This window comes from Sipha flava, unplaced genomic scaffold, assembly GCF_003268045.1.
Source record: "Sipha flava isolate LNK unplaced genomic scaffold, YSA_version1 36_pilon_pilon, whole genome shotgun sequence".
NCBI classification, from domain to species: Eukaryota; Metazoa; Arthropoda; class Insecta; order Hemiptera; family Aphididae; genus Sipha; species Sipha flava.
In genome coordinates this window covers 1,061,679-1,084,315 of record NW_020273076.1, presented here as the reverse complement: position 1 = coordinate 1,084,315, position 22,637 = coordinate 1,061,679, and the positions used below count along the sequence as shown (strand labels likewise).

The window sequence follows — 22,637 nt, the reverse complement described above, 5'->3', positions numbered from 1 at the left end:
TAGATTCTGGAGCAAAATTTCTATGTGAGCTGAAATGAATAGTAGTTCAGAAAGGACAACAAATGCTTGTGAAAGTTTTCATCGTAAATACAATTAATTATTTTATACACATCATCCAGATATATATAAATTTTTTGGAAATATTAAAAAAAATACAAATTGACACCAAAATAGTAATTCAAAGAAGCACACAAACACAAAGAAAACCGAAAAAAACTACAAGTAACAAAATTTTGTACATCGAAGACAACATAAAACAATTTAATAATAATTTAATTTTAATTAATTTAACAAAAATAATAAGATGTCAAGATTAAATTTTGTCAATAGAATGGTATTTAAACACCAGCCTATAATATAGATAAATTAAATAAAAAAACCATTTAAAATAATTAGTACACTCACCCAAATTTAAGGGTGCAAGCTAAAATAAAATATATTTTTATGAATAAAAATCACCAAATATATTTGGAGTATAAGTCAGTTCATCTCCTCGTAGTGTACCCTTTGTAAATCTTAATTAACTGGGACACATTAAGGCTATGTCAAAAATATGACCATTTTTTTGGAGAACGCACTCGGGTGTTACTTTATTTTAGACGCACTCTTTAAATTAAAAAAAGATAATTTCGGGACGTACTTGAGAAACTCCATTCATGGCTAATGGGTCTGGTAACTGATGATTGGTAAACAAATATATATTATATACAACGTGTCCCGCTAATGTTATGTATATCGTATACATCGTATACATGTTCGAGTATACATAGGTCATATTTATAATTTTGATGCACAATATTATTAGGTACGTCTATGCTGTTGTCTTAATATTTTAACGACAATATCGACGAGAAATGTTATTTTTGGTTTCATATTATACTCTTTACAGGCGGTTTTCCAATAGTTTAATAATTTTATTATTTATCGAGTCGCACGCGTGACGTTTTTCGCATATTGTTCAGATCCACAAGTACGGAACGCACGAATTAATAGAGTGAAACTACACAAAAGTTATACGTTTAATATGTACACAAACTATGTTCGCGTACGCTCAAAAACGGAAATTCTCCCTCGAGGTTGATCGAACATTTACCAAGCTTCTTTTTTTAAGTTATGTATGGGTTAAAAATTGTATTCCAAATGAAATACAATAATAAATTGATCGAATTAAATGATGATTTTAAGTATTACACTGCGCAGTCATTATATAATTGGCCCTGCGATATTATACTCTCACAGTAGTGGTTATCCGTTCAGATTTAACTAAATGTATAGAATAATATTCGTGTAGATAAAAAATTTAGAACGTCTCTTTTTTTTTTTTTTTAATCCTAGATTTTGTGAATACGTTTTAACATTTTAATCAATACTTAAAAAATTACCTTTTTCTCGAATTAGTCATTCATTTATTTTATTTTATTCCTCAAATGTTTGTGCAACCTAGCTAAAATGAAAAATTATTCCCGTAAGTAATGAAATTTTCGAAAAGGCAACGTACAAAAATTATATACATTTTCATAATGTATTATTTATATGTGCATCTAAAGAAAATAAAATAAATAAACGGAATTTTTATTTAGTTGAACGACCACTGTGACCTATATAAAATATATCGATCGTATTATTACCTTTATCAAGTTTATATTGACAATAATTTCGTTGGTCAAGGTTGATTTATTTTCTTTTTTTTTTATTCCTAGCAAAAAGTTTGTGTCTACTAATATCTACCGCTGCACCATTTATTATTGATGTGTGTGAACACTAAACACTCGGAGAAAATATGAACCGTCATATAGTCTTCTATGAATAGTATACACGTACATACGCATACCTATGTATTACATACAACCTATATAATAAGATATGATTCGAAAAAAAATTACTAGACCTAACCTAACCAAAGAGGGCATCAAATTGACAATATTTCTCGGTACAAAAAACTATATGAACACGAGAATAAACGATTTGTATTGCTTGTATTTGCCTTATTGGTATTCTTATTTCTTTTGATATAACATTATTGTTTACAAAAAAAAAAAAAAAAAAATGCATAGTAACGGTGTATATGCACAATAATACAATAACGGGCATAGAAACATTAGCATATATTCGGTTTAAGTGATATCTCCGATGTATTATACAAATAAGGTAGAAAATAAATTTTGTCCGACCACAAGACCACAAAGGTCGAAAGCGACATTTTGTTTAGCATATTTTTGCATTTGCAAATGTTCTTCTATACACTACGGACTAACGCACTACGTCCTGATGGCGGACTTGTAATTTGTTTACTACATTTTCCTTTCTTCCTTTACGCGACCGGCGCGCCGCAAGTTCGTCAGTTTCACCTAAATTATAGTTTTAATAATGGTTCACGATAAATCTTACTTAAATATTTCTATTTTTCCGTGGCTTTTGGCCATCGCGCGATAGAGTAGGTGTATCACGGCGTGATTCTCGCCCGTCCTCACCTTTTCTCGGCGTTGGTTCTGTTCGAATTGAATAATTACACAGACCAAGTTAATTTTCCACGTGTATACGATTAAGACGTGGATTATAATATCATATGTTCGGACCAGAATAAACAATAAACCACCATTATACTGTCTCATATTAAAGACGACCTATTATTGTATAAGTTTGCATGATCGACGTACACAAGCTCATAGTCCCCAAATAATTCCTTACTCAATAAAGTGCCATCTAAATATTTATTTTTAATTTTTTTCATGTTTGAAATAATATTAGTGTTCATACTAGAAATAATATTACATAGTTAAAAAATATAGGTTATTCAATGTATCTATTGACCTATAATTTAATTAATTTGATCCTGTAATAGTGAGCTTAGAGATAAATTGTATCTGTAAATAAGTAAATTTGTGTGTGTGTTGTCTTAATTATTTTAGCCCTACCTTAAATGTAAACTTTAAGGTTGTGCTTATGTCCTAGTACACGTATACCTACTATAATATAAAATACGATAATTACAAGCTGCTGAGACTGAAGTATCGAGTGCCAGCTTTGCAGACTTCACGTATATAAAGGTTGTTATAATAGGTATAATACGGCTATAACTATTGATATACATGTTAATACTCGCAGCTCGTAACATTAAAATAATTGGTAACCGGGCGTTCAAGCTCCTACTATACTGCAAATAACACTATCGTTTTTGACGTTAACTGCTTCTATGTAGAAACCATTTCGGACCACATTGCACATACTGTTTGAACACGACTGAATGGGAAACAAAACGCAAAATTTCACAATATATTGCAGTCAATCTGTTGTATAAAGAGTATACTATTCAAACATAGAAATGTATATGATAATATTATGCACGAATATCATATGTGTATTAAATATTCACAAAAACGTAAATTAGGAACAATAATATAATTGTTTATGGTGAGTCATAAAGCCAACACAATTTGTACATTACAACAAATATTAATACATACATTTTAATTCTTTTTTTTACCAACATTGTTCTATTCTAACATCTATTCTTAAAAACTAAAAGTATATATAACGAATTAAAAAGGTTAAAATATTATTGTCGCTGACATTTTCACCACTGGTGAGGTTTTTTTTTTTTTTTTTTGGGGGGGGGGGGGGGGTTTTTTTTTTTTTTTTGGTTGTTTTTTTTACTTTTGTTGTTTTTTTTTTTTTTTTTTTTGGGGGGGGGGGAATATTATTAATTTTTAATACGCGTTTTCATCAAATCGATTTGATAATGATTTCCATGGAATACAAATTATTTTAACGATGATATTTCAAATAATACAATAATGTAATAACTGAGTGAAAATTATTTTATTTATTCCACTTGGCTATGCGCTGTTGTGACGATGATGATATTCATTATCAATGATAATATGTGAAAACAAAAACGAAATATTATTTTGATGCAACGATCAGGGCTAAGGACGACACTGAACTTAAGTTTTGATGAAGGTTTCGGCAGGAAGGAACAGTAAAATAAAAACTTAGAACCATAAACTAGGGACAGGAACCGAACCAAAAAGAACCGATACTGGAACTGGAACCTTTTGAATAATAGGAACCGATACCGGAACCGAAACCTTTATTTTGATAAATGAAGTACCGGAACCGAACCGGAATTTTTAAATTATAAAGGTTCTTTTAGGTTTCAAAATTAAATAGTTTTATTTAGCATAGATTATTTCTAGTTACTACTTTGTTTATAAATAATCAAGGATCCATTCTCATTATGTTTATACCCAGAACTATACAAAGTTCTTATTCTTATTCTTTACCTATTTAAAATTATATTTTGAAGTATTTATTACGTTAATTATTACGTATATTTATCACAAAATAACATTATATAGAAATGTTTTTCCAGGTATATACAATAATTTGAATCTATATTATCTTCGAAACAAATCGATGATATTAATAAAATAGACACACTACCCGCTAGTGTAAATTGTAGTTCATAGTTTATTGACGATTGACGAGTATTGTAAATATTTTTTAACTACTGCTTCTATGGAGCAAAGGCTATTATTTATAATTTAATTATTTTTAACCTATTTATCGTATGCAATTTTTAATTTAAAACTTTATTATCTTCTAATTTCTGATACATAACAATTTAGTTTTACCAGTTATAACAGAAATAATAATAGTATTACTGTTTTGTGTATTTTATAGGGAGTAACGTTGATTGTCAGCAATAGATATTAAAATAATTTTTCGTTTACAACTATACTACACTAACAAGTGGACGATGGTATATTATAGTATATTCACTATTTTTTTTTTATTGATAAGAAATAATATTATATTTTACTGATAACAGGAACCGGTATCGAAATTATCTGAAACCTGTACCTTTATTAATTTTTAGCATACAGCTGGAACCGAACCGGAACAGTTATTTTATTTTTTGAGAAGAAGTACCGGAACCGATACCGATAAATTCAAACGGTTCCAGTCCTTGCCATAAATAAATAAATATACTCACATCACGTTGAGTCCACTATCTTATATATACAATATATATATACATATATTGTTTTTTACTCTATTATTAAAGTCTACACTCTATATAAGTTTACGTTTCACAAAATCTTGTTAACGTACTAAGTTTTTTGATACAGACGTTTGCTGATGAACGAAGTCCCTTGGAGTGCGTACCGTGATTTTTACTATTGTGCTTACAGTTATGTATATGTATTTCTAAATGGGGTGATTTGTTGAACACTCTTTGCATTATTAATTATTATTAATATTATTAATATCAAATTATCATATCAGTGTAACGTATTTGAAGTCCAACATCCTTTACTACTAACTTATGGTATCGCATATATTTTGTTTGCCAATGTAGATATTTATATAATTTATGTATAATAGGTACAGAATCAACAATTTTCTTCAAAAAAAAATGAATGAATGATATAAATAGATATCCGAGTAAAATTATAGTTTAATGAATTGAGTATACATTATGATATGTGGCAGGGGCGTATTCATGGGGGTGAGGGGGACCGGCCCCCCTTCGAAATGAAAAACACCATATTTAAAGATTGTTATTTTTAACATGGATATGTCTTAATACTGGGGGTTCCCGAAAATTTGTCGTGACACTGTGAATATTGTTTATGCGATCATTTAAAATTCTATATTTATAAAATATTTTTATTCTTTTAAGAAAATATGTGGTGTTTTTTGAGTGACTCTAATAAAAAATTTGTTTATTACAATGTAGTTTTTATACTTTTAAAAAATAATAAATCATTAAAAAAATTGAGTTTCTTATTGCTCTGATGGTGTAAAGACAGTCGAGAAATCTTATAGTGTTAAAGTAATTTTTTTTCGTAATAGTGTGCTTTCCTCCTTCCCTTCAACTCGAAAATCAAATACATAATCGGCCCTCTCCGAAATGAAAACCTATATACGCCACATATTATGTGGTGTAAGTTCATACAGGCCTAAATATTGTAAATTATATCTCTATGTGTGCATTTGCACCTTTTATGTTAATTGGTTAAACAAAATATCAACCGGTAACACATAATTATATATATGATACACGATAAACATCTCTAGATATATCTTTGTATTGTTATTGTCATATATATGAATCTATAAAATGTGTTACAAATTTTACAGTGAAAATTAAAATTATATTACAATAATTGTAAACATGTACACAAATTTGTATAGGATTCGAAACTTTTATTGGTTATAATTTTAATGAATAATATAATTTTAAAATTTTCAGAATATTAAACTAAGAGTTAAACTAATATTTGTGTGCAATTTGTGACTAACGATAAATATTATTTTTATAAACTAATTTTAGATAATTTATTTAACTGACATAGAATACTATAAATATCAAACGAAATATTTATCATATAGTTTTTTTTTTTTTTGTTATTTTGTTATTCTTAATAATTTATAAGCTAAAAAGTAATTATAAATAGATACAACAATCAAATGTGTACTACAAGAAAAATAAATATATTCTATAATAAATATAAATTATTTTTAAACAATATTCATAGCATTTTATTTACATAAACAAATACCAAGTAATTATTTATTATTAGTACAATATTATTATTGTTAGTGGTTACATAATAGTATTAAAAGTATTTGAATTCTAAAATATGTATGAAAGTTTGTCAGAATTCGCTATTATATAATGTGGTGGGTAGTGAATTTCCATATCTATTCAGTATATGTGTATAGTTATTATGCATCTAAATTTATCTGACTATAACAAATTAAATTTGCTACCGAGGTAATATATCTGGTGTGTGGCAGATTTTTATCTATATTAATTTAACTGATTTATTTGTATATGAAAGATATTGTTATAAAAATGTACCGAAATATGTTTAAAACAAGAAATTTTAAATGTGTTACTTACATATTTTTAATATTAATTGTAGTTATACACCTACTAAATGATACATAGAAAAAAGGGCTATATTAAAAAGTTGAAAGTACAAATTTTAAAAAAATTGTATTTTGAGCCCTAATAAATATACATTGAAAATTCTGATAACTTTTACTAAATTATTGTTATTACTTTATTTGATACAATTAGGTATACCACTATTAGTATTTGGAAGAAATTTCGTGAGCGTATGTTCACGCGTTTAGGTCTATATTTTGTGAATGATACACGAACGTCAGTCGTTTTTTGCAAATAGAACATAAAAGTGAACGACGTTAAATTTAATTGTGCATTGTATATAATGGCCGGATAATGCAATATTATTAAAACTTTGCCCTCGAAAATTGGGCATTGTGCATAATGACCGGACATCAGTGTACTTATGCCCCACGTCCTACTTTTCCGGTAACATATATTTATAGTAAAAGGTTTTTAGTCAAAGTAAGTGATATTATAATAACATACATCGATCGAGTGCTCAACCTAAAAAAAAAAAAATTCACGTGTTTCCTTTCCACAGTTAATCAGTAGAGTAGGTAATTTGGATATATTAAGTTATACTAAATACGAAATTGTACGAATAAAGAGATATTTGCGGATTTGAAAGAGAAACAATTTCACGTTAATACTATAAATGTGCGTGCGCGCGTATCGTGTATGAATTTCGCGTGCGCCTAACATTAATCATCACCACGGACGAAAAAAACAACGCCTTTAAAATTCGTAAAACTCCTTTTTTTTACATAGGGTTTCGCGAGCCACGCATAAACGACCGGCGGAGAGAAACGTGTCTCGTGTGGCAGCGGGCATATAGCCAAGAGAAATGTACGTTTTCTCGAGGCAAACGGGAAACAGGAGATCCTGTGCGATCCGCGGTCGTTTTCGAAGTGTAAACGAAAAGAGGAAGGAAAACATTGTTTTTTTTTTATGCAATAATAATTGTAAAAAAAAACAACAAAAAACACGCTCGCTGCCCCCTCCTTTGAGGCCCCCAATCAACAGCACATCATTGCAAAAATGATAATTGCATAAGTAATACGGTGTGTTTTTATTTATGATCATCATCGGTTTCCTCTAACATCGAACCGTTCGTTCATGACTCGGAATTTTACTCACTGTGCCTGTACCGCTGCTGGAGTATATTGTTGCACGTATAACAGTTGAGCGTGCAGTGGGCCCGACGCGGACTCAACGCGCTCGGTTTGGCCATCGGGCGGCGGCAGAATTCGAAGTGCCGGTAGCGGCGGCGGAGACTACGACAACGTCGACGGCGGCGCGCGGCAGGGACGACGGGTCGGGACGAACTGAGGCTACTGGCACGGCGCAAAGGTTTAACGCGGATGAGACCGTGTGCGCACGGGAAACGCAACGCTCGGCGGATACAGACAACCGAGTGCGCGTGAAAAGATTTTTCGGCTCACGCGACTTTCTATCACCTACCCCCCCACGACCGAGGGGTAGACGAAGTGAACTTTTCTACATGCCGCACTTGTGCGTGCTGTACTCGCACGATCGCACGTACACACACACACACACATCAGTCCAAGTCGATTACCTGGTCCTCTCATCGACCGAAAGATTTTTTTTTTTTTTTGGTGTTTCATATAATTTTAAGTATATATTACTGAATTATTATTATTTAACGAGCGAGTAAAACAATTTTAACAATTTTTTATCTTCGCAACCTTTTTATACGTTTTAATTTTAAATTTAAATTTCCTACTTATGTACTTATTAGCAGTGTACAACCAGGGTTTTTTTTTCAAAGGGCAAGTCCACCAGTGATATAATGTACAATAAAATAGTAGTAGAGTTATTTTTTAAAAGCTAATAATTATAGAATTTCGAATCACTACTATGTAATATTAATGGTATTATTTTATTCAAACCTACCACTGTAGTTATTTTTGTGTCTGGAATTCATTTGATAAACTGAAAATTATTACCAAAATAATTTATTTTTAGATATAAATCACATATAATTTTAGTATTAACGACAAATATAAAAAAATTTTAGAAAGTTATTATCTATATTACAATTTTACTATTATAATTTTGTTTTTTCAAAGTTAACTTCCTTATGTCGTCATCTGTGGTAACTGCAATTGTACAGTGAATATTTAACGCTGATAATGCATTTAATCTACACGCTGATATTCTGTTTCTGAGGTATGCATGTTTTCAGTATTTTTAAGTTTTTTAAGCAAAAAATTCAGTTTATACTTTTAATAGCACATTCATTTGTTTTACAATGACAATAATATTCAAATAACCGTACTGATATAATAAAAACACGTTAACATAGATAGTTACACAAATATTATACTATCCAGTTGTTGACATCAATAAATTAATAATATTAATAATTAGCTTGTGCGAAATTTCCAAGTGACGAATGCAATGCCAATTTTTGGAAAATATAAAAAAGATACACATTTGTGATTATCATTATCGTTTTAATAATACAGTTGTGTACATGGTTATAAGAATATGTCTATTTTCACTACAATTAACCATAAATTTCAGAATTTGTTCTGTATACTATATGAATAAAAGTCATTATTTATATTTATAAGTTGTTAATACATAATGATTTACATTCAACTGCCATAATAATATTACAATTTGTTCTGATAAATCTTATGAATGATGCTAGCGCAAAAGAAGGAACAAAGAAATTCGATAATTGGTAAGAGTTCTAAAGATAACAAACTTTGTGAAAATACAAAGATTCAAATGCTTTGGGCAAGTGATGAGGAGGTAAAACTTAGAGTACATTAAAGTGGTGGTAGAGTGGAACCCTTCAAGTATAAGATCAAGAAAACGTCAAAGAAGCGATGGATAGATGGAATAAAACAACTTTGAGATACTAGCGATACTAAATCGGAAAGGAAAAGTATAAAATCAGGAAGAGTAAAAGGAGGTGTCAGTGATGGCAAAAACTCTTGAAGAGTTGTGATGACAGTAAAAAAGAGAGAGAAAACTTTATAAATAAAATATGCTGGCAGTTGAACAATATACAATTTAAAAAAATTTTTGAAAGTCATCGAATAATATTTCTATATATTCAAGGAGGGGTCCAGAAATCTAAAACACCCTCCTTGTTTGCGCCATTTCTTATTAAATACTACTTTTGGAAATATTAATTTTAGTGGAATACTCACACATATTTTTGTGAAAACCATCTATTTATGTATTAAATTAGAGATATCAAACATTTTTACCAAACGTGTAATACGGGCAGTAAGCCATTATTATCCATAATGATTAATTATAATTATAAAAAAACATGCACCGTCCCCACGATCCTATTTGCCTAATTTAAGGTGATTGTAAGTAATATATTGGTTCAATATGTATGTACAAATGTTTATGTAAGGACTGAAAAATATTTTATGTATATACTACTGGCTAAATATGTAAGTAGCTGTATATTATACTATAAATGATCGAAAACCAAGCGAGAATCAATTAAACTGGTCAAGTACACAAACAAAATAAATAAATTTTAACATTCAAACATTTTCTAAGATAATAAATATTTTACATTAAAAGAAATTATCTTGTATATGTATTTTTTGTTTGTAAAACGTTAGTTGATGAGTTGATTTGCGGTTATGTCAGGGCCATTGAATCAGCAGCCATTTAAATATGTATATAACTGACCAAACTATTCAAATAAGATACTAAATCCTATTGTCGATCGAATGGCTATCGAACGATTAAGAACGTTATACCTTTTTAGCCGAACGATTGAGAACACTTAAAATTAACAAAGAACTTACCGCTGACCCCAAAAAAAAAAAACCGAAAAACGATACGATTGAGAACGAATTTATGTGCAACGTTGCCATAGCTTGCCATATCATTTATTTGGCTTTTGAGAAATTCAGTATACATACAACAAATATTCTTGAAAAAAGTTATAGATTAATAATTATAATCATATATAAATAAGCGTCTAATAATATGTAATATGTAATATGAATAAAAAATTAAAAATATGTAGAACTTAAAAAAATATCTAATACGACTAGACGAATAGTTTGTGCGACGACTGCAAAGCCTAACCATCATTCTCTCGTATCTGGTATCTAGTCCATTACGGACGTCGTCTCGGATATAAAATATGACAAGTGTAAACCGTGCTAAGTTACTATTCAAATCCAGCTAATCCGATAAATGTCCGATAAATATCAACAGATTATTGTACTCGTATTATCGATCGTCTACATTTTGCAACGTTGGGAAAAAAAAACTCCAACGTTCTCAATCATGTTATCAAAAAAACGTTTTTAATCGTATTTTACCGGATCGAATATGCTGAAATATCATAAAGATAATCATCGCGAGAATAATACGTGTATACCACTACCATTAAACCGTCACAATCTTGTAAAAATATGTTATCAGTTATCGTTGTTATTCCGGTATGTAAACCGTCACAGTGATATACTTGTAATACGCCTAGATACATAGGTATTACAAAAATTATTGTGAAGTTATTGTATGTCAACATAATCCGTTATTACTGCAAATCTATCTTAGATTTTTGTTATTTCAATAATATTTTACTTTAAATCACGCAACACCCCTAATATATAATATATAACATATAATATATTCATGTAGTTACTCAAATAATAATAAAAAAAAAAAATTAATTTTTACGACAAAGATCAATAACATATTATAATATTATAAAAAGTAACAATGATACGCTATTTTTTTTTCACGTGAACCTATTTTACATAAATTATAAAAAAAATATATGATTTAATATAGGGTATTATCGGAGGAAAGTGTCTAATATAATACGATCATTACTTCCTGGTTTTGTACACTGCAAATATTAATAATTATTATTATTACTAGATACTTAAGTTACTATCAATCGCGTATAAAAAACAACAAAAATTCAGGGATAGAGAAGACACGAAAAATTATAAATTGAAAGAGAACATTGAATTGTTCAGTTAATATGAACGTTGAATAAGGGAATATGATTTATTTTAAGCTATTAAAATAGCTTAAGAGTACAATGTCAATCAATGGCCATAAAATTTAAATTTTCGTCAGATATTATTATATAATACTTATAAAATGTAATATAGATTAAAAATATATTTTATACACCATAAAATCTTAAATAATTATAATAATAAATCGTGATGTTTGAGCAATATTTTTTACTAAAAAACTTGAGATAGGATTCTATAATCTAAGCTTAAATGTGTTGATCTCATATGATACTATATTATATAGTGCCTTTTCAAACAAATTAATTTTAAAACAACACTTAAAAAAAAATCCTAGTGCGTTGTCATAAAAAATGTTTATTTATTATATAGTACTAGTATAATTTAATTTATTTTATTCCCATGTTTGTCATATTGGATTTTATAACTTGGTTGAAAACAAACATAAATAAAAAAAAAATATTCATCAGCTTTCTTACTGATCATGCTAAGACTTGTTGTATTAATGAAAAATTATAAAAATTAAAATGTATAAATATAAACAATTTTGCACTGTCGTTTAGTAAGAACCATAAAATATACCCATCTACAATCAATGGTATTTCCATTCAATATAAAATAAATGCATTTAAAAAAATTTAAATTTAATTTTTACAGATAAATTTTAATTTATATTTTAAAATAGAGTATTAATAAATAACTATAATCAAGCAAAAGTGGCTTAGGAAAACCCTCAAAAAAAAAAAAAAAAATAGTGATTACAATACTGCCTATATCAGTATCAACTTTTTTTCTAACTATCGAAAATAACAGGTATTTTTCAAAACCGGTATTAACTAGTTCTAGAACTCTTATTTTTTTTTTAAAAAAAAAACCAGATCTCTTATTTTTTTTTTTTTTTATAATAAAATATCGTTTATTGAATATTTACAATCTATACTATTATATGTACAATAAGTAAATTTGTTGGAGGAATGACGGTGATGGGACGGTGAAAAGGGAAGCTCACAGTAGAGCTACCTTTACATGAATATTAAATTAATATTGAGTGTTGAGAAGATCTCTGGACCATTTCCGATTAAGGCGTCGGTTAGGGTTACCTGGAAGTGTATTAGAGTGAAGTTGAGATATAAGTTGGTTTGGGTGGCTTTGCATTTTGAAGTGGAGTCTTGAGTAGAAATTGGCTGCAGTCTGGTTAATGGATGGGACATTGAGGTCTTCGTGTAGAGCGGCGTTTGTGACGTACCATGAGGCTTTAGTGACTATGCGGAGGCAGATAGATTGGAACGCTTGAATTGTCCTGAGGTTTGAGGGTTTGGCAGTGCCCCAGAGAGCTATACCGTAAGACCATATTGGTTGTAGGAGACTTTTGTATAGAAGTAGACGGTTGGTTAAGTTCATATTAGATTTGAGGAGAGGTCTGATTAGGTGTAGGCGGGAGTTAAGTTGTTTTCTTTTGCTTTTGAGATGGGGACCCCAGGTGAGTCTCCTGTCGAGTAGGAGGCCAAGGTATTTAGCTTCCCTTGAGTTGGGTATTACTGAGTTATTGAAAGAAACTTCAGGACAGTCCTTTGGTCTGAGGGTAAAAGTGACGTGTGTGGATTTAAGTTCATTTAATTTAATTTTCCATGTGTTGCACCATTTTGAAAGCTTTTTTAGATGGTTTTAGAGAAGGTGACTGCAGATAAGTGGATCATGGTCTGAAGATAGAATGGCAGTATCGTCAGCATACGTACCAATGAGAGTGTTTTCGGAGGAAGGAATGTCCGCTGTAATTAGGATGTACAAGAATGGGGCAATGCCACTTCCTTGCGGGACGCCGGCAAGTATATCGTGAGAGCCGGAGAGAGTAGAATCGATTTTGACATTGTAGGACCTGTTTTCTATATAGGATTTAAGAATGAGATAGTATGGCGCAGGAAAGATTTTTTTTGATTTTGTACAGCAGACCGGTGTGCCAGACCGAGTCGAATGCTTTGGCAACGTCAAGGAATACTGCAGAACAATATTTCTTCGTTTCGAGGGAGGTCGCAATTAGATCAACAACTCGATGTAGTTGGTGAAAAGTAGAATGTTTTGGGCGAAAACCAAATTGGAATTCAGATAACGCATTTTTTTCGTGAGAAATTAAGAATAGTCTTTTAAGGAGTATTTTTTCCAGAATTTTTCCAAACACTGGTAAAAGACTGATAGGTCTGTATGAGTCTGCTTTGTCTGGAAGCTTATTGGGTTCAAGGATTGGAATAATGATTGCTGACTTCCATGTTTGAGGGAAGTATGATAGTCGTAGTGTAGCATTGTAAATATGGGTGAGTAGAATGATTGTTTTAGCCGGAATATTTTTGACAATTTTATTGCTGATTTGATCGTGGCTTGGTGATTTGTTAGTCTAAAGTGTTTTAATAATTGATGAGATCTCATTAGGAGTCGTGTGTTCGGCAGGTAAGGCCATAGGTAGTGGTGAAGAGATAAATTCGTTCACTTTGTCTAGATGAGAAGTATTCGGGAGGATCGAGTGTGGTTTGAATACACTGGCGAAATGTAAAGCCAGGAGGTAAAAAAAACCAGATCCCTTAAAAAATTAATTCAATAACTTGAACCGTAACCGGGATCAAAGAACCCAATAGGTTTTAGTTCTTGACTTAAACATTAGCTGCATGCGTAAGTAAAAATTTACCTTGAAAAACTGCAATCGTGATCGCATTGTTTTGGTTCAATAAACACGTATGTAAGTTCCAAATATTACGTTTAACGAACAAATGATTCTAATGCGTGTTTGTTTGTATTTAATTACCGCAAATAGTACCAGATATTAATTGCTCGTGGTGAATTTTCGAATATTTTACAATATAATAATTTAATAATAATATAATAATTTCAGTTTATTTATTTATAATTTTCTACAAGTTCGGAAGAACGAGTGCCACATGTAGCATTTATTAAAATATTAGAACGGAATTTTGTAATGAATAAACATATTGCAATCCAGTGAAATAAAAAAACAGAAAAAATAATATATAATTAGACACATTACGAACACTAACTTCGCGGAAATACAATACTATAGAACATAATAGTATAAGTAATAATTTATATAAGTACTTTTGTCTCAGTTGACGAATAAACGAGTCTCTATTAGTTTTAAGATCATACTGACTAAAATAGTTATATGCATATAATTCAATTACGCGGGGTTGCAGAGGGTTTTATAGACAATACTTCTATAAAAATATTGAAAGACTGAAAGATTTGAAATGGGTGAATAGAACTTTTGACTGCAATTGATTCGATTTGATTTCTATATTTGTCGGTAACCAATTATAACAGGTTTTCGAATCAATTTTTATAATGTATTCATTATATCTACTATTGCTCGACAACCATTTCGAAGTGACGGATTTCCATGATGAGAAAAATCTTCGAGAACAACAACATATATTACGATCATGTTTTTCATATTTTTCAAAGCTTTTTAGTTATTACTACATATTTTTCTTTTCCATACCTGACGTGATCAGATAACAGATCAAAAAAATATTGTTAAATTTTAAACTACGTATAAACAATAGAAACGAATAAATCAACGTCTGAGAAAATAATATTATACCTATAATCCTTGACGATCAGTGTTTTGGATTTGACTCAAATTCAATTATTATAGGTTTTCGTTTCTCCTAAAAAGTATATTGGAACATCGTTGAGCTACTTCCAAGGTCATAATAGTCTATAAGGCATTGCGGTAATTCCATGCTAAGATAAATCGATTGCGTTATACAGTTGTTATAGTATTAATCGAATAAGTATACATCATTACCAACGCGTAGTTTTATCTGTGTAAATCGAAAAAAAATAACATATATCAATTTTGTTCGATCACATGTACTAAGTAAAATCATATCGTATACATAAAATATTTGACGAAGAAAATAACAATACGCATTTAGTTGCTATGAACAGTATTAAGAATATGTATAGAAGCTTTAACGTGGAGCGCATTGTTCACAATCGTTGTAATCATAATTCAGAATTTAGATACAATATACACAAAAGCAGTATCAGAGATCTTATTCAGAACGTGCAAACTCTGAAAAAAAAAAAATAACATTTTAATATACCCCTCTCCCTACTATAATTACATTTAACAGTTTCAAAGAAGCCCTTAGTTTTGACTTGAACAACATCAGTTTCGAAAAATATTGATACTTCACGCGTGCAACTCGTGTCCATCATTGGATAAAATCATTAAATAATTATTTTTCTAATCAATTAAAAAAAAATCTTTCCAGTTTTTTCCACGAATTTTCTTTTCTGTGTTTCTAATTACAACTTTCATACAAATTTAAAAGTAAACACAATCAAAAAAAATGTCAAAATCTTGTACACACGATTCCGCTTCTGACTAACAAATCATTGAGATCCATTAATATTTGGTGTAGGTTCTTGGTAATCCTCCTGGTAGATTGAAAAGAAAGTTCTATAAAGATTCGAATTTAAATTAACGATTTACAAATATGAGTATAAAGAAAAATAAACATATCAAATTTAACCTAATCAATTTATAAAATGTCGCTATTGGATGGCTGCTTTTATTCATGTGTATCAAGTTAACAATTATATTTCACATGCATACTTAATGGAATGATTCATTACATATTGTACGCTTTATAATAAAAGTTAAAAAATATTTCATGTTTTTATAGATTTTATAACATAACAATTCATTCAGGGAATGCCATCGCAAGCATTCCTTGTACACTATCTGGTACGCCTTACTATACGGTAACTGCAGTTGACCGCATACGATCGACATATTTTACGTCGGCTAAAGCATCGTATACCGTACATATTTCTTAGTCGCTTACTTTACCCGTCAATGTTGGAAAAAGCCCCAAAAACTCTGTAGAAAACGTCAACCGACTAACAGACAGTTGCCCGGCAGTTTCGCAAGGGCAATCTATATGTATTGGTGCATAACATAGTTTTCAAAAAAATATATACAAAGTTTAGAAAAATACAGAAGCCCCTTATTTTTGAAATACATCTTTCACACCTTTTATTTGTACACAATACAGATCAGTAAGACTATGGTTTGGCCAATCAAATGCTTACCATACGTAAAAAAAAAATTAATTAATTAAAACATTTACCAGGGTTAATTTAAGTTTTTTACATGCAGTTACTCTGAATATTTGGTTAACCATAATCGCAGTATATTCGATGACTTACGTCACATAAAGCCCCATACTCGAGGGAGCATATTGATAGGAAGAGAAAAATAAACGAATTCACGTTTTAGTAAATACCATCGTTACCAGGGACTGGAACCGATAGGTTTTTTCGATTCCGGTTTAGGTTTTGGTTGTTCAATTAATTTTTTAAGGTTTAATTTTTAGGTTTCGGTTTTTTAAGAGTAAGGGTTCTAGGATCGGATAACATCGGTTAATTTTGATTATTAGAGATTTATTAAAAAAAAATATGAAATTATTTATTTATTTTTGTTTAAAATGTAATTGTTTAATTTCATAAAAGTAGAAGGTATTATGAATAGTTAAAAAAATAATTATAAATATATTATATATATATATATATATATATATATATATATATATATATATATATATATATTATATAAGCCTATTATATTTCTTTGAGTTAGGTTAAGTTATTTTATTCCAACTCATAGTAAGAATTTGTAAAGTATTTTGTAATATTGTGAAATATTATAATTTGATGAAATAAATATCTTTAATTTAAAATTTAATTTTAATTAAAAATCAAAATTAATACTGGCTACTGTTGTAGCTACAAATTTTTTATAAACATGAATTATATTTAATATTTAATAGATAAGATATATAATATACTCATTGTAAATTGTAATAAATTAATAAACATATAATAATAATAATAATAATAATAATAATATTACAAATTTACTAATTAAATGCATTACGCTATTACAGTTTACAACACAAAATAATAAAAACATAAAAAGATTTGAATTTAATTTTTCTGAACCAACAAATGGACAAACAAAATTGTTATTACCATAGTTTTACTAATCTAAATAACTGACCTAAATTAACCCTTTTATAATTAAGGTTACGGTTTTTCATTTTTAGAAATATAGGTGCCAGTTTCAGTTACGGTTCCTAAATTTTAAAGGTAAACCGGTTCCAGTACCAGTTCTTTTCGATTACAGTTTTGGTGGCTGGAACCCGATTGAGTACGGCTGCAATCAAACAATAGGAAGCAAAAAAAAAACCCCAAAAACCACATGATTGAGCACGAAAATGTGTGAGACGTAGTCGTTTTGAACCATAGAATATTTTAATTATTTACCATTTTTTCTAATCCCAATAAACTTATACTTGAAAACTCCGACATTAGCTAACTCTTTGCCTCTCTTGGATGAAATAATTTTTATTTCATTATTTTCCATTTCAATTTGCAAAATATACGTTATTTAGGAGTACAACATGAGCACACGAGACAACAGAACAGACTGGCTATTATTTACAGCGTAAATACATACAATAACAGTGCAATCGTTGAAGATAAAATTCTGCTTTCCCATCTATCAAAGTTATTTTAAACTTCCGAGGTACCCATCAATCGATAGCGAATTTTTTTCGATTAATAGTTAATTAGTTTCTTATTAGTAATCTACAATACATACTAGTAAAAATCTGACAACGTTGTACACAATATTTTTTTTTACCGTGCTCAATCGGGTCGTCAAAAAATTCAGCAGATAACGACCTTGCTCAAACAGGTATCACGGGTTCTGGTCTCTGATCGTTACATTGACTTGTATTCTTTATTAGCATTATGCATTATATTTATATATATATATATATATATATATACTAATGTTTAGTATGTATACCAGTTTGACTCGTACATTTCTCTCCCAACACAATACATTCAGTGGTGTAGTTCTGGGTACGGAGAAATCCGTACTGTCGGGCTGACAAACCTGTATACTTCTCCCTACCTTCAAACGTTAATCTTGGTGTGTATCTACCTATTGCTGAGGGTACGGAGTAATCCGTACTGTCGGGCTTATTAGCGAAGTACACCCAAGATTCCATCCCTCTACGATATCCCCACTCCATATCAGATACATAGTGTATTTAGTGACCACCGTATCGCCACCTTACATTTTACCGCAGTACACACCATAGTCATTCCTACGTCATCACCATCGTGCGTGCTGCCGCAGTTCATATCATCATCTCACAATTTAAATTGCTAAAACAGTGAGTCAAACTAAACCCTTATAACTATATATGTGTATATGAATTTACTTCTAAATTGTTATTTTCTTATTTTGATTATTATTATTATTATATTCATAATATAAATATATGTAAAAAATATATGTCTATCTGTTAAATTTATTTCATCAACAAGAAATAAATAAATGTGTTGAGTTCATTACACTATTCTTCGTACAATTAATAAGCAAAAAAAACAAATGCAATATCCAAGTTGATTTGCCTGGATATTGCATCTGTTGCCCAAAATATCTTTATTCATTCCATTTATAGATCATTTTTAAATCAATTAAATGATCGATTTTCATCTCTTAGATCTATGATTGAAAATGTTAACGTTGTTTTACTATCATCCAATAGTATACATATACAATATGAAGAAAAAAATCTAGCAGCTAGTTGAAATGTATCAAGATGATTAAGATTGCAGTGTATTAACAGCTGTGAGTGAAATTAAAATTTGGTAACAACAATTTACAAGAACTAATGATTTACTAAAAAACGCTTTCGACGCTCTAAAAAAATGTAACATATCAATTTTCTTTTCTACTTTTAAACTTTTACAGATTTTAGCAACTCTTCCAGTTGCAACTGCTAACAGTGAACGATCTTTTTCAACATTAAAAAGACTGAAAACATATTTACAAAACAACATATGTGAAAATAGGTTGAATGGTTTGGCAATGATGAATATACACAGTGAAATAATGATAAACCCTGATGATGTCCTAAATAAATTAGCGACCAAAACTAGAAAACTACGGTTGATGTAAATTTTAATGTATTTAAAATATTGTTTGACTTTAAATGCTTTTAATAAAGTAAAATAAAATTTTAAATAATATGTTTTGTGTATACCTATCTATTGTATAGACCTAAATCGTAACCTTCCCCCCATTGAAAAATTTGAATACCATTGAATACATATGATTATAGGGGATTATTGATTATTTAATTCTAGTTATAGACGAAATACATTAAAACGTGTGGTGTTATTCCTCATTTACAAAAATATACATATTTAATACAGTTATTATTATAACTAATAATAAAATTAACATATGAAACAATGACAAAAAAAAAAAAAAAAAACGTTATTTTTTGCCATCTCTAAAACTTTATCAATATGCGCCGAGCCAATGTCGATATATTATACTGCAAGGTAGAATAAACTAAACATGAATGTGCTTTTATTAGTAAAACTAGCATTATGCGTAGATCATAGGCTGGAATTAGCAAGAACTGCGTCAAGATAATACGTCCGATGCTCGTCAAGGTTCGATTCATAGGTGCAGCAAAACTGTTATACGAATAGTTACATCACTATTATACATGACGTTTGCGTGAGTGTAGTTGAAAATCTAGATAAGCCAGGGGTAGGGAAAAATTTTCTCCTCTTACTTTGGTAGGTAGACGGGAAATTAATCGATACTCGATGGTGTATTTTCAGACATAACAATAAGCATAATTTAATATATTTATATTACGAATTTATTGTGCCAGCATAGCGACCAATTTTTTTCTCTCCATAGGGGCTATTGACATTCATGTTTTTCCAACCCATAATTCCAATTAGTTTACCTATGTCTCCACGTATGTTCAAGTGTAGCGAACAGATGACGACCACAACGACCACGACGCTGTTTGTACCAGCAGTGAAGCATGACTGCAATTTTGGCGTGAAAACGATTTACACCGAGCAATATGAAGTTTGGCCCACGTACCGAAAATCGTATTATCAAAATAATAATGACATAATATTACAAAAATATCATTATCAAATTAATTAATTTGACAGTGCAACAATTTTAAAGTGTTGACAAAATATTCTAAATACAATATGGAACACTAGTGATAATATTACGGTGATTTTATTGACACTTTTAAGAAAATCAACACGAAAAATTTAAACAGTATAACGTTGATGACAATTACAGGTAGAGATACTTCACTGAATGACTGGATATTTTCTGAATTAGTAGTTGATCCGGAACCCTTAAATATATTCTGCTGAGTTGCCCCCTCATCGGTTTCTTTTGATGAGTTAATTGCTTTCGTCAACTGATTGCCTTTTCTTAGAAGTCTTAAATGTCCTTGCTGATCAATGTACTTAATAGCGTTGTTTTTTAATTACTTATGCGTGTGTTAATTTATGATGCTTTCCCTCATATTGTTATTATTTTGTTTCATTTTTCAGTTAATGGTTGGTTTTTACATAAAGTTTCTACTTTTACATAGTTCAAGGTTTATACATAGTGTATATTATATTGATTTATGAAAAAAAAACGTGTAAAAAGCAATATAGCAATATGTACTTTTACTACCTAATGCATACAGTAATATGTAGTACATTACAATCGATTTGCTACAAGTGCTGCTCGGTGATGTGACCCGGGAAGAAAATATCAAACGATGGTAGAGGTGATAGGTATCCTACCTGCTGTCGAAAATATATTTCGGATGTCGATATAAATAATATGTAATTATAACATTGAATGACAAATGTACAGTTAGAACGAAATCGATAAAGTTAACTGCTATTATGTGCTCACGAGTTCACTTGATTTATTTCGTTAGTCCAAAGTTTCGCTAATGCAACCCCGCTCATATTGATTTTTTTTTGTTTTCATTGTGTACATTAGAACCTCAGACTTTCAAAAGTTAAAATAATATTCCATTTGATGATAATCACCATCGTAAATTGAAACTAACACATTAGACACATTTTCTGGTTAGTCTCCGTTCTATACGAGATGGTTATTATTATTGGTATACAGATATATATATATAAATAAGAATATAATTATTTGGTTTTTTTTGTTACTCAAAAAACTAATTTTGGTTTATTTCGCTTTTAAATATTAACTAAAAATATTTTAAATCTAAATTACAGAGTGCAATAATAATGAAACAGTTCATAATTTGAAATTATCTTATCATGTTTTTTTTTCCATTTTAACAATACGATATTTCATGCTGTTTTGCTTATCTAAAGTAACTGTTTATTGGATGATAGAGTTACATATAGGATAGGTGATAATGACACTAGTTTTCAATCTATATGTTTTAAGTTCAAATAGTTCAGGTTAAAAAAAAATGTAAGGCTTTGAAGTTTGATGTTTTACAAAATATCACTTGAGGTAAAATATGATGTACAGATAGTATAATCGCCTTGTATTAACAATATAACATCTTTAAAACCAAATAATTTCAAAAAATACAAAATTAAGTTTGTAAATTGTTTTTAATTCAACCAAAATGTAAGTGCGTATTTTTAACTTACTTCAAATATAATACAGCTACCTATTCAAGAAAATATACAAATTATTAAAATTACATCTCTAATAAATATTAAAATAAAACAGTTTTATGTTAAAAGAATATTTTTAAGCCTTATGTAGTTTGTTATTTTTAACATAGTAAATTAATCAACGA

The 22,637-nt window shown here is 29.5% G+C and overlaps 1 protein-coding gene and 1 long non-coding RNA gene across 5 annotated transcripts in view; one reads left to right on the top strand and one right to left on the bottom strand.

Annotated features, from left to right (window-relative positions):
• The window catches only part of LOC112688059 (atrial natriuretic peptide receptor 1-like), a 395,288-nt gene that overhangs the window by 90,231 nt on the left and 282,420 nt on the right, over nucleotides 1–22,637 (bottom strand). The gene's annotated exons all lie outside the window — the stretch shown is intronic.
• Nucleotides 19,010–19,960, top strand: LOC112688060. Its single transcript, XR_003149042.1, has 3 exons — nucleotides 19,010–19,184; nucleotides 19,518–19,645; nucleotides 19,769–19,960. It is a non-coding gene; the product is annotated as an uncharacterized LOC112688060 (long non-coding RNA).